Genomic DNA, 12,872 nt, shown 5'->3' on the forward strand with positions numbered 1-12,872 from the left:
GTTTGCTGTCCATTGTTGACAACAAAAGCTCAGGGTCCAGTTTGGTTCCCTTCCTGCTGTGCAAATGTGTGCATATTCCTGTCAAGTTGTAGTTTCGACTTTTTTATCTCAGTATTTTTGCTCAGTCCTAATCAAAAAGGAATTTATAGCAACACCATTATAAATCAATGCTAATGTTTCATCAATCAGAGTAAATAGGACTAAGAAAAGATTAAAACAACTATTAAACATGATTTGATTTCTAGAGATTTTTTCAGTGGGAAAATGGTTATTTTAATTATCTAAACTGTAAACAGTCCTTTAACAGCTTATTTTAAAGTATATAAAGGATAAACAGGTGCAGAGACAATAAATAATAGTTGAGCTGATTTTTAGTTACATTTTCCAATAAGAGTATCAATTTACTAAAATTATGTCATTTGTAAAATAATAAAGCTAGTCTTAACTGTGTTTTTAGTCCATATGCTGTAATACTCCTGTTCTTTGTTTTTTTGTTTACTTACTGGACAGATTTAGATCCTGCAGTCAGCTGCTATTGTGTGGAGTTAGTATATGTGTTGTGAGGATTACAATACTGCCCCATCCACCAAAATGTGCTTTTTAAAAACAAAAAATCACTCTAAATAATATTACAAATGGTCTGATCAGATAATTTTGGGGCTGATTTATGATTTGGTACGTTTTGTTTTGCCAATAACAATTTAAACAGTTGATTTTGACTCCTCTGTAGGAACAACTGGATATGAATTTAAGGTCCCTTGTTTCTAACTTATCTTAAACATCGCATTTTTTATAAAAGTACCACAAATACTCAACTACCTACAACTACCTACCACCATCAAATTAATTTTTAGTTCCTAGCAACCTGAAAGTTACTATAATTCAAGTCATTATTTTAATTAATTATTGGTGCAGCTCTTCATGTTGTTTATGTAAACAGCCATAAAACTGAAATGCCACATTTTGCATAAATCCTCTCCAATGTTCTGCTGTTATTCAATTGCACCTGTGTGGTCTTTCCACTGACAGCATTATATAATGACAAAGGCACAAATACACCTGATAATATATTTTTCAGTGCACTATTATACAAATGGTTTATTAAGTTTATGCATTTAATCGTTGAACACTATAACAACAATTTATTTTGAATGACATGATCAGATTAGTCATCAACATAACAACCCAGGCCAAAAAACAACGAGTGAGAAAAGAGGAAAATGCAGCAAGCATGTTGAGCTCTCTTCATTATTGTACAGTGACAAAGAAGACAACAATATGTATTAATAAAGGAAAGTATAAATACACTAAAATGTTATATTCCAGTTAATTACATCAAATGTTCAGACATTGGGCTGTAGATGCACCACAGTGGAAAGATCTGGCATTGCTAGGCCAGCCTAGCTATGGAGCATGGAAGACCTTTTCCTCCTTCTCAGGTTAGAATTCGCAAAGCTTTAGAAACACAAACTGCTCCCTGTGCCATCAAAACGTAAACATGCCACTTCTCCACATTATAAAATCCAGTCACTACATCACTGCTCTTTACAAAATAGATGTGGATTATTTCATGTGGTGTTCTCTGGAGAAGGAGGTGCTGAAATCCCCCCATTGTCACCTCCTCTGCTCTGCTGTGCAGGACCGCTGTCCGTGGTTCTGAATCAGCGCTCCAGAAGCTCTTCTCACTGATATGAAACAGGCATTTTGTCGGCTGACCGGGCGGAGCGGTCCGGACCTCGGCTCAGCTGGGACCATCTAAAGGCGGCAAACAAGCCAGAGTCTCAGCAGGCGGGAAGCTCCACGCCCTGTTTGCTCTCTGAGCTGTCATACGTGTCACAGCATCTTGCACAAATGGATAGTGTTACGGCGGGAAGGGGGTGGCTGTCGTGCATGAATGCAAAACCTCAACCTTCGTAACCCTTACTTTGTTATTCATTCTCATGTTTTAACTAACTTTGTGTGTGAAAGAGAAGGCTGAACACAGCTCATCCTGTCTTTCCCTAGAGTAGAAAAGATAGCCAATCATAGCGGATGAAGCAATGATTCACAGAGAGAGTGGTCTGCATCCACTGGACCGAGAGAAGCCGTCTGTCGCTCTGGGCAGCAATGCTTTAACCTCAAAGGATTCTTTAACATCCTGAGGTGATCAGGACATCCGCTCAAAGGTCCGCTCAACACTGCATTTGATTATTGCCATTTTTTTATTTTTGAACTTCTCATCAGACAAAATGTGACTCGCAAATGTTGTCACCCTTTTTTTAGTGAATGAACGCTCTCTGTTGCTCTGCAAGGTTGGGTGAAGGTCAGGTTGTTGCCGCACGCTGCTATAGTATAGTGTACTGTTCGTGGCTGAACAGCTGTTCAACAAAAACACACTGTTCTTTAACTATCGATGCAGCTGGACACACCATACAGACATAGGACAACAAAAAGTGCAAGTGTAGTTAAAAAGAAAAAGAATGACTGCACTAACTTCAATATAACAAGATCTGCTAGAAAAGCAATCGGCTATTTCTAAGGAATCATAAAAGCAGTGAAACAAGGATTTCAGGAAAACTGGACCTGATACCAAACTAGCTTAAAGTTAGAAAACTTAACGGTGGATTTTTACCTCACTCATGCTTCTAAACGAGAGAAAGTGCAAACAATAACAAAGGCAGAGAAGCTTTGTTCTGCCTCAGACACTTTGATAAAACACCTACTGCACCTCAGCATGCATGGATGGAGGAAGGCAGAGAGACTGACTCGTTCATTTCAGGCGAATCAGGGATAATGAGGCCAAAGAGAGAGGGGGAAGCGATAAGGGATGACAGAGGGGGGAAATGACAAACAGCAGGGAAGGCAGTGCAATGATTCGATTACACTGTTAACTTCTCATTAGATGACAAAGAAAGCAAACACAGGCAAACGGGAAGCAGCAACACCAGATCCAAACTGGATACGAGTGGTAAATATGTCACATCTGTTGTCTTCTCTGGAGCTTAGTTATTGCCTCTGTGAGTGTTCTGAGGAACTGAGCCCAACCCTCATCCTAACCACCATGGATCAGATCAGATGGAGAGCCAACTACAACCAGGTCACACTTAGAATAGAAACCAAAAACTATTATTTTCGTACAACTGCTTAATAAACTACCTACAAATTCACAGGTAATATATTCAGAAATGTGCAAAAGTCATAAGGGGAAGCAAGAAAAAAATCACCCCACTTTTTTTCCTAAACAAACCTTGTCTTTAAAAGGTTTTGTAAATTACTTTTCAGGAATAAATTGGACACCCTTTGACATCTGTCACCTCTGAGGAGAGCCTACCTTCTCTTTCTAAATCCAACCGGACTTCTGCAGTTGCCGTTACAGTACAGCATCCTGTGAGCCATGTTTACGCACACGCTCACACACATCAAAAAAAATAAAAATCTCCATTTCAAGCGGCCAGCCATGGCATGCATTCATATCAAAGCAACAGCTCAAACAAAAGCTCTGCCTGCATGTAAATATATACCTGAAGGATTCTTGGTTCAATCTCCTACCTGGCAGCTCGCTGTGATTCTTTGGGTCCTCTTCAAAATCCCAGGAAGGGCTTCAGACAAGTTCTGCTTGATGTTGCACTTTGAGAGGAAGGAAAAGGGGGAAAAACAAACATCAGTGGCTGGAAAAGAAGCGTCCTTTTATTCACACACGACGTCTCAAGAAGCACTCACAATCACACACTTGAACACCCAGTCAGCAGCTCCAGCAAGCGCTGTTCCTTCCCTCTCTTACTGTCCGTGACACTCGCCTCCTCTCTTCCCGCCCACCTACTCCAGCCCCCTCCCCCCATCCTCCGCTCCGACTCCTTTCTCTTCCCTACCGCTCCCTCTCTTGCTCCTCTGCTGTCAGACAAAATGCACACAGCCCCTCGATCTCTTAGCTCACTATTTTCTGACATTTTTCCCCCACCCACTCACACCTTCTGCTTCGTGAAAACAAATATCAGTCGGTGGTACTATTAGATGTGCATTTCCACACATCATTTACAAACTTGTTCTTGGTTTATGAACCATTTCTGTGGATATTGTCTGATGGAAGGAAACAAAGCCCCTGAGCAAGCTCAGCAACATTAGACGGCGGGATTAATGAATAATTTTAATGAGGCATTCATAGTGTATATGATTACTGTTTGAAACTGCTCTTTCCCACTTATTCTTCTTGACCCCCCCCGCTTCACTCCATTTATTTCTGTCTCTCCTCAGGAGTCGCTGGTGTATCTGATGCCGCTCACGTCCCATTCTGCAGACAGCTAGTCAAGGGCATTCCCAGAGTAAGTGTATGCTAATGCTCTGCCTCGAGGAGCTGCCTAGCATCCTCCAGACACTCAGCCTGACCGGATGTGGCTCTTGGATCTCCCAGAGAGGGGACAGCAAATGACGAAGGAGGACCACCAGTGAAAACCTGACAAACTGTCGTATTTTCACTCCAGCTGAAAAAGCTGGATCAATCACACCAGCAGGGTTCCAGCACATTTTTCCATATTAAAATTACAATGTATTCAAAATTCTAATTTTTGAGCTTTTTGTTTTATTTTAACCTGATTTTTAAAGAAATATAACTGTAACCTTAGGGATGACATAAAAATAAATGTTAAAATGCAATGAACTGGTAAGGCAATATTTGACATTTATGGCTAAGCTGCAGCAGGCAATGTTTTCAGTATTGACTTAAAATAAACAATGTCTGCATATCTCAGATTTTCAGGGAGTTTGTCTTAGAGCTGAGGAGCATAGAAATTAATGCTAGGGTCCTGGGAAAACCGACTGAACAACTCTCTAATAACCTAAAGGGTTAAGATGGTTCATACCTAATCAGCAACTCTAAAATGTATTTGAGCCAAACACAATTAATTTGCTCCTTGATCCATTACATTTTAAAACCTATCCTTTTACAAACTGGGAGCCAGTTTATTGACTTAAGGAGTTTTGTAATAATTATCTTGGTGTTGGCCAGAACTCTGGCTGCAGCATTAATTTTACGATCTCACCTATTGACAATAAAAGCATGCTTAGTTTAAAGACTATACGGTATCGTTTTAGGATAATAGTAGATAAATTTGGTAATATAATGTACGTGGATGTTAAATTTGAGATCTTTTAGGTATTTTCACGCTGTGTGGTCTTTGGTCTCATCAAGTCTTTTTGAATGAGGATCTCCATCCTTGCCTTTAGGGGCCAAAAATAATCACCTCTGTCTTCTTAGCTTTACGTTGGATAAAATTATGACTTTTAATGTTGTTTTGCACACACTGACATTTTGACTGTAGTGGACTGTGTTAATATGTTGAAAAAGAATAACATTGTGTCATCAACATACGTATACTGAGCTGTTGAAGTGGTCTAGAAAAACATATTTAAAATACTCTATTTTTCCCTTCTTATACAGACAAGAGAAATGATGTAGATAAATTATATTCTCTTCTCTATTTTCCTGAGTGTGTAGGTAGAGAATCTGCTTTATGCAAGTCTTGCAAAACATTTGGCAAAACTCATGTAATTAACATTATTTACTTGCCGGTGTCCAGATGAAACTACTTCAAGGGTCCTTTCTAAACCAATTAGTTTGACATGTTTACAAAAACAGGTTGACTTTAGTTGTCAGTTAATCACAAAGCATTGGGATGCATTTATTGTCCCATTCTAGGCAACAAAATTATGTAACAAACTGGTACAAGAGTCTAAACAAAGTGCCCAGGTTGTTAAAGCACACAGAGCCACATGACAGACAACAGATACACACAGATAAAGGCTAAAAGACGGACAAAGTCGGGACAAAGCAAACAGGGCGTCTCCGTTAATGATTGCCAACTAGCACTCTGCCTGGACTCCACACAGCTTGTTCTTCCTTCAGTCAGCTTTCCCTCACTGCTGCTGTGTACGGTATAGGTGCCGTGCTCTGTGGATGTTTGGCACGAGTCGATTACTCGGTCGAGTGATGTGCCCACTGCAAATTTGTGGATCAGTAATCTTATACCTAGACTCTAATGAGAGCTGGAAGGAATGCATCCATGTAAGGAAAACATCTGAGTCTGTTCAACACATGTCGAAGCACCTTATGGGTTGTTTACTAGGGGATCGATATTGTTGAGCTGTATATTTAGTCCTGATTTCACGCTCTTATGTTTGTTCCAGTGATAGTCTTGGTGCCGACTTTTGGACTGGTATTTACAGGTATTCAGGTTTTTTTTTTTTTTGTTGATGCATGTGAGAACTGCCTTACGATAGTTTAGATCACAAGCGGCGAACACATAGTTCTCCTTGTAATGCGCCGCTAGTAGCAACTTGACTGATTTGTCAAGGTTCTTATTTTACCTGTAGTTTGTGGGGTATCTAATTTTTAAAAAACTAAAATTTCTGCATCCATTTGACTTCTTTATCCAGCAAGGAGGCTTTGCATATGTCTGTTGTTCAGCCATCTTTATTGCGGTTACTTTAACCAATCCACTGGGGGGAGTACAGTTAAACTAGAAAGTTGTACCACTTTATGACAAGTCAATTTTGCTTTCTGGCAAAACACACTGTAACCCAGCTGCCCCCCCCTCCATCCTATTTTGGAGAAGGGGCAATCTAAGATTCATTTAAAACACTTGGGCCAGTTTGATCCACAATTAAGGACCACTAAGGCTGCTTTGTAATGAATCACATCCTTTTAATACCCTGCGTGGGAGAAAATTGACTGGCAGTATTGGGGGCGTTGGAGCTTGGCTTGCCCTGTATGTTTGAATTTGGGGATTCAGCTGTTTTTTTATTTTCAGTTAATCAGTTAAGGAATAAGAAAATATGATATAAAAAAGCTAAAAAAAACTGTTTATATTATAAGGCATTTCAGTTATACAAATGGGTTGACATTTTGGTGTGCGGCTATTTGCACTGTTGATGGATTCCGTTCTGGATATTGATGCTTAGATCATATTAAGTACCTGTTTTTCACTTAGACCTTGGTTGGAGGAATGGTTCTCTACGGGATTTACCAGAGACACAGATGGTGTTAAAGGAGAGTACACTGGTCAGGTTTCCACACACCCTTGCCCTCAATCCACTTTGTTAATGTCCACTCCAAAACTGTCCAGTTGTTTCATCTCAACTCAAAATTTCAGTATTGCAGAGATGCCGACCTCTTTTTCCAACAACATTCTGCACACATTTAAGCCTGCACACTACAGGTGCTGGGCTTCCAGCCTCTCCAAGGAGACCTGCGCGCAGAGCCCTAAACGAGCTCACTGAAACAATGGCATCATAGATCACTTTTATGTGAGGATGTTTGTTCAGACAAAGACATTCTGCACATTCAACAACAATTGAACGACTTCAAGAATTAATTGTCATTCAACTACACATGCATAATTTATAATTGAGCAAAATTTGCTTGCAAGGCTCTGAGTAAAAAAATAAGAAAATTGAAACATTTTAAATATATCTAATTGTCGGGAATATGGCTGCAAAATATGTGTTATATGTACAGAAAGGTTATGTGTAAGACAATATGAATAGCGTAAGCATATGTAAATAGCACAGTCACTTAGGGCAATAGAACTCTGTGTCCATAAAAAGTGACTAGTTTTGTATGTATGGTGGGGGGGAGAGGTTATTGGGAGTTTAGCAAGTTTATGACGTGTGGAATGAAGCTGTTTTGGAATCTGGTTGTTCTGCAATTGAAGCTGCTGAACCTCTGACAGCAGGGTGAATAGTCCATGATGGGGGCTCGCCCTTGAGCAACCAGTAGTTGGAGAGCTGCTGTTTTTAAGGACATGGAGGCCCATCCTCCAAGGTGCATTCTACATCAGATGCAAATCAATAATTCACATGATCAAGTACTCCACTAACACCAAGCAATAGCTTTTAACAACTCAGGACAGTGACGTATCCGACTCAAAATGAGTCTAGGAGGATGGGTATCAGTCTCGGCTCAGTACTGGTTGGACGGCGACCAAAAAAATCATCAAAGAGGATCAAAGAGGCTTCATCTCACACGTGTCTCCGTAGAGAGTTTGAGTTGGAACAATGAACTTTGCAATCTTTGTTTATCTATTTACAGGTTAGCAATTTATTAGCTCAGTATTCAGTTATTATATTTAGCATTTATTTACCTTGTTCTAGTAGCCCAGACCACACCCAGACCACACCCCACCTCTTTTTGGTGCATTTTTTAAATGCTAGGTGTGGGCGGGGTAAGGCTTTGGTATGTGTGGGTTAGAAGGTCTTTAAATATAAAATTTAAATTTTCTCACACACTGATCCAGACCTGGAAAATACTTAAATCCAGTTCTATGTAAACTTAAGCATCAATAGCAAGTTTTGTTTCAAGGGAATATTTACTTCTAGGGATTACAAAAAGTGTTTGACCTTAATTTAGACTCATTTAATAATGGTTTTATCTGCTTTATATTTTCACAGTTACATTACGATGCGTAAACCTATTTTGCCAGTAAATAAGCATTGCTAGGCAACCTAAAAACTTCACAGGAATGTTTTATTGTAATTTGACAGCAGGGAACACTTTGTTTCAAAAGAAATAGACAGGAAATATGAACCCAACAATGGCTGCAAACCCATCCATGGTTGACTTCCGTTGAAGAAGAAAGGAAGATAAAAATGGGGATAGATTAGAAAGGGACTGAACAGGGTGAAATGGCATTTAGGAGGAAAAAATACTGGAAGAATAAAAGGAGATAGGTGAACAAAAGGACAATTTCCAAAAATGTCAGGAGCATTGCAGAGGTCACCTTTGGACACAGCAAATTACTGGTCTTATTCAACCTCAAAAAGAGAAGATTCAACAGTCAGAAGTCATCTTTTCCCAGCTTAACAAACTATGAGTTATTAACTTTACAAACTGTAAACTCTAAATGCCTGGAAAAAAAGTATTTTATCTCAAATGTTGCTTATTACTCCAACAGCACTCAAGTGGCTAGTGAGTGAGTAATGTACCAGAATAGGCATGAAGGTTATTGTTAATTTTATTATATTTATTGGAGTTATTTTTAAAAAAGACAGATGATTACACATAATTGACGTTTTCAGTATCACTTACAAGAAATTTACATCTCCGGACATCATGAATAGCAAGTTAAATTGCCCTTTTATCTTTTTTTAGTTAATCTCCTTCACCGATTCCTGTATGCACAGAACTACTCGTTAATGTTCTATCTCCTTAGACATAAGATATTTTGGTCCTTTTTGCAGATGTCCATCTTCACCTAAACTAACCCTAACCCTTTTGACGTCTCAGCATGTGCATAAAGTTTCCCCTGAAGCTGAAGCTGCAACAACATCAAATGCAGACAGAAATTCTGCAGTATCATTGATATTTTAAAGAACAAAGATCCAAAGAAATTGGAGCTGTAGAAAGGGTATTTTATTGCACAAGTAAAAGATTAGTTACATTCTTATTTTACTCAAATTAAAAACTTTAACCTCATTTTGTTATGAAAAGAGTACCAAGTGTTTCAAATCCTTGTTCTTCAGGATACACTGTTCTGCATATTTTCAATGTGTCCTTAGAATATAAATGATCTAAAGGAATTAACTTTTAAAGCATGACTTTTTGCAGAAACCGGCTAATCAGCCTTCAATTTAAATCAGGTGCACAGAAGCAGGTAAAGGGCCAGCACATACCATTTAATTTCAAAAGTCCACCAGGACTTGTATTGTGCAAGCTCACAATTATGAAATCTAGATAGCAACCAATGTCCCACTTGTGTAACCTGTGCAGTAACACAAAATGTTAAAACTTGTATTATATGACTCCAAAGACAAGCGCATCATCAACAGGAAACAGATGATACTACCCTGTTAGGTGGAAAGATTGCTTCTTAAAAATATTTTCATCCCCAATTCAAATTGCATTTAAAATGACATTTGTTTCAAGGAAAACCAAATCAATCCACCAAATTATCTTCAACTAATCAATACCAATTGGGAAGTCATTAGGCAAAAGCTGGTTTTATGTCTTAGGTTCACTATTTTGTGAGCAAAATACACAAATGAGGCATAACATTATGACCACCTGCTATATTGAGTCTATCTGATTATTCCTTAGAAACTCGATTGAATTGAGATCTGGAGAATCAGAAGTAAACACCTCATACTCATGCTCCTTAAGCCATTCTTGAACCATTGTTGTTTTATGGCAGGGTGGATTAAACATTTGTCCCTGCAAAACTCACTAAACTCTATAATTTCCCATTTTCCATATTATATCCCAAACCTTTGAGAAAACAATGTTAAATTCCTGGCAAATATAATTAAACCAAAAACAGGTTTATTTTTCAGCCAGAACCAGTGTTTCTAACTTCTGCTGTCATTGGCCATAGTGTTATGACTGATTTGTTTAAATGGCAGACATTCTTTGTGCTGGGAGCATTTAGAAAGCAGCTCCCACTCTTTGTAAGATGATTGTTTTTTAAGTCTTCTAATTCTGATTGGATTGGTTAAGCCATGAAAAAAAATTAACTCATCATAATAGAACGCTGAAGACAACAATGCAGTCAAATATAAGCAGGTCTTGAAAAGATGATGCCATGTATGGGAGATTGGAAAGTTCCAGAACTAGTAAGGGTAAAAAGAGGACAGCTGGACTCCGTTTGACTTTTTGTTGCCAAGTTTGAACCCTGTTTTTCACTAGGCTCCAAATGATATGAATTTCCTGTTAATCACAATATGATATATAAGCAATCTTTCCTGGAATGACAGGAGACATCTGTATTGGGTTAAGTGGTCTACTTAGCCAGTAAGATCTCATATTCAGGATTTTCCTGAATGAAAACGTGAGTGCTTAACTCTGTGTTAGTACAAAATAAAGTCCCCCTGCTGGCTGAAGGAAGGGAAGCAGCTTGGTCTTGTCTCAACTTTTTCTAAAGTTAATTTCTCTCCCACATGTGATGGATTAGAGGAAATGTAAAAAATTAATGCAATTCGCTCTGTTCCTAAGACATAATCTTTTAAACGTCTATTCTAAAAATTGCTGACTGACTGGAAAGCATTAGGGTTGGCCTCAGCTAACCTATCTCATATGTGGAATATGATGTGCAACACCGATTAAATTGATTTGATGTTTATGATTATTTTGTTTTATTTTGGCACCTTTAACCATAAAAGCATAGCAGTAATTTTCACAAATAATATGCAAATGTTCTCTTTGGATTCACTGATGACACACTGCTTTGACCCACCCAGAATATCCAGAACTAATACTCCTGGAAACAGAGAAATGCTCTTCCAAATGGAGAAAATGAGCCCTAATTACAGCTAATGCTCTCATTTCATCTCCTCTTTCTCAGTCTTTCTCAAATTCTCTCCTCCACAGCCCTCACCCCCTCCTCTCAACTACGGGCAGGAAGCTGCCACGAATCACTTACAGCTTTATCTGTAGACAAGTGGCTGTTCAAATATGGAGCTATTCAGAGAACTCTTCTCAATTCATGCAGGTGCTGCTTTTCACCGCCAGCCGGCTTCTCTCACTCGCATGCATGTGGTTCGTACTGTACACAAACTCCCACCCACACACAAACAAATAGCCTGCGACGTAACATGCAGAACACCTGCTGGGGTCAGTGATACTTTCCAGTGATACGGACGTCCCACAGATGTTCGGCTTAAATCCAAAATCCATCCGTAAGAGGAGAACAGGAAGCCCGGGAGAGGGTTGTTTTTCCACCTATTTTATCTTTGCAAGCAGCTCACAAGTTCGGTCACCATGACTGTGAATCTTTTCGGGAACCTGAATGGTTGTCCTAATAACCTTTGCAAGAAAAGTTCACAAGCAAACTCTGAATACTGCTATTTGTTTTTCTTAAAACGTCTAGTGACCACTGTTTTTCTTAAGTTTGATACCATCTAAGGCTTTTCTTGTCTTCTTTGGACCCAAAATTCATAACATTTTGGGTTTTACAACATGTTTTTTTACTGACATAGCAGAAACAATTCAAGCTCACAACACGTAACATGTAATTCTGTCCAACAATACAAACCAACCATGAAACATTTCCAAATATTTATTTAGTACAACAGGCTACCAAATCATCTAAATTATATTTTGTGGTATCAAGAGAGAAGCATACACTGAGAACCACCATTAACACGTACACCTTTCTGGCGATGGATGGACACCTCTTTGCCTTCAGAACTGCCTTAAGTGTTCATAAAACATTCCTCAGAGATTTCTGTCCACATTTCCATGCCAGCATCATGCAGTTGCAGCGGATTTGTCAGCTGCACGTCTATTATGCAAATCTCTCACTTAGCAGCGTCCCAAATTAGCTCTTTTGGATTTAGATCTGGGGACTGTGAATGCACATGAGTAGAGTGAACTAATTTTCATAATCAAAAAAACAGGCCTACTGTCCTGCTGGAAGTAGCCACCAGAAGATGGGAACACCATGCTCATAAAAGCAGGGAAACCGTAAAAGAAAGCCCAAGTATGCTGTGCTGTTTAAAAGATTCCCCACTGGTACTATTACCAAAGGTCTCCCACCACCACCACCACCATCACTAGCATCAACACTCGATAGAACTAGAGAAGCCATCCTTTAAGGATATTTACAAGAAAAATCTGTTTACTGTCCACTTTTTGTGAGAACTATATAAATTGTACCCGGACACATCACAATTTAAATCCCTGGCAGACGCGGTACCCAGTGTGGTCTTCTGCTGCTGTAGCTCATCAACATATTATATGTTCACATAAGGTATCTGCATATACAGCATGTGAACGCATATTACGGTATCTGTAATGTTTGTGATGTATGTGATGTATGTAATGGTGGTTGTACTGAAACAGCAATTCCCCTCTGGGATTATTAAAAAATATCTGATTCTGATACCTCAGTTGTAATAAGCTACTATTT

The 12,872-nt window shown here is 39.0% G+C and overlaps 1 protein-coding gene across 3 annotated transcripts in view; it reads right to left on the reverse strand.

The window, feature by feature from the left end:
• LOC118556044 (synaptotagmin-1-like) overlaps window positions 1-3,810 on the reverse strand; it is a 105,537-nt gene extending 101,727 nt beyond the window's left edge. For 2 of the 3 annotated variants that reach the window (XM_036129404.1, XM_036129402.1), the window contains exons 1-2: window positions 3,700-3,810; window positions 3,529-3,606 (exon numbers count right to left, since the gene is read on the reverse strand). The gene's annotated coding sequence lies outside the window, so the exon portion shown is untranslated. Of the gene's footprint in view, window positions 1-3,500; window positions 3,607-3,699 lie in introns of all 3 variants that reach the window. The other variant, XM_036129403.1, reaches the window with a different exon arrangement.
• Window positions 3,811-12,872: the final 9,062 nt, after the last annotated feature.

This window comes from Fundulus heteroclitus, unplaced genomic scaffold, assembly GCF_011125445.2.
Source record: "Fundulus heteroclitus isolate FHET01 unplaced genomic scaffold, MU-UCD_Fhet_4.1 scaffold_164, whole genome shotgun sequence".
In the NCBI taxonomy this organism is placed as follows: domain Eukaryota; kingdom Metazoa; phylum Chordata; class Actinopteri; order Cyprinodontiformes; family Fundulidae; genus Fundulus; species Fundulus heteroclitus.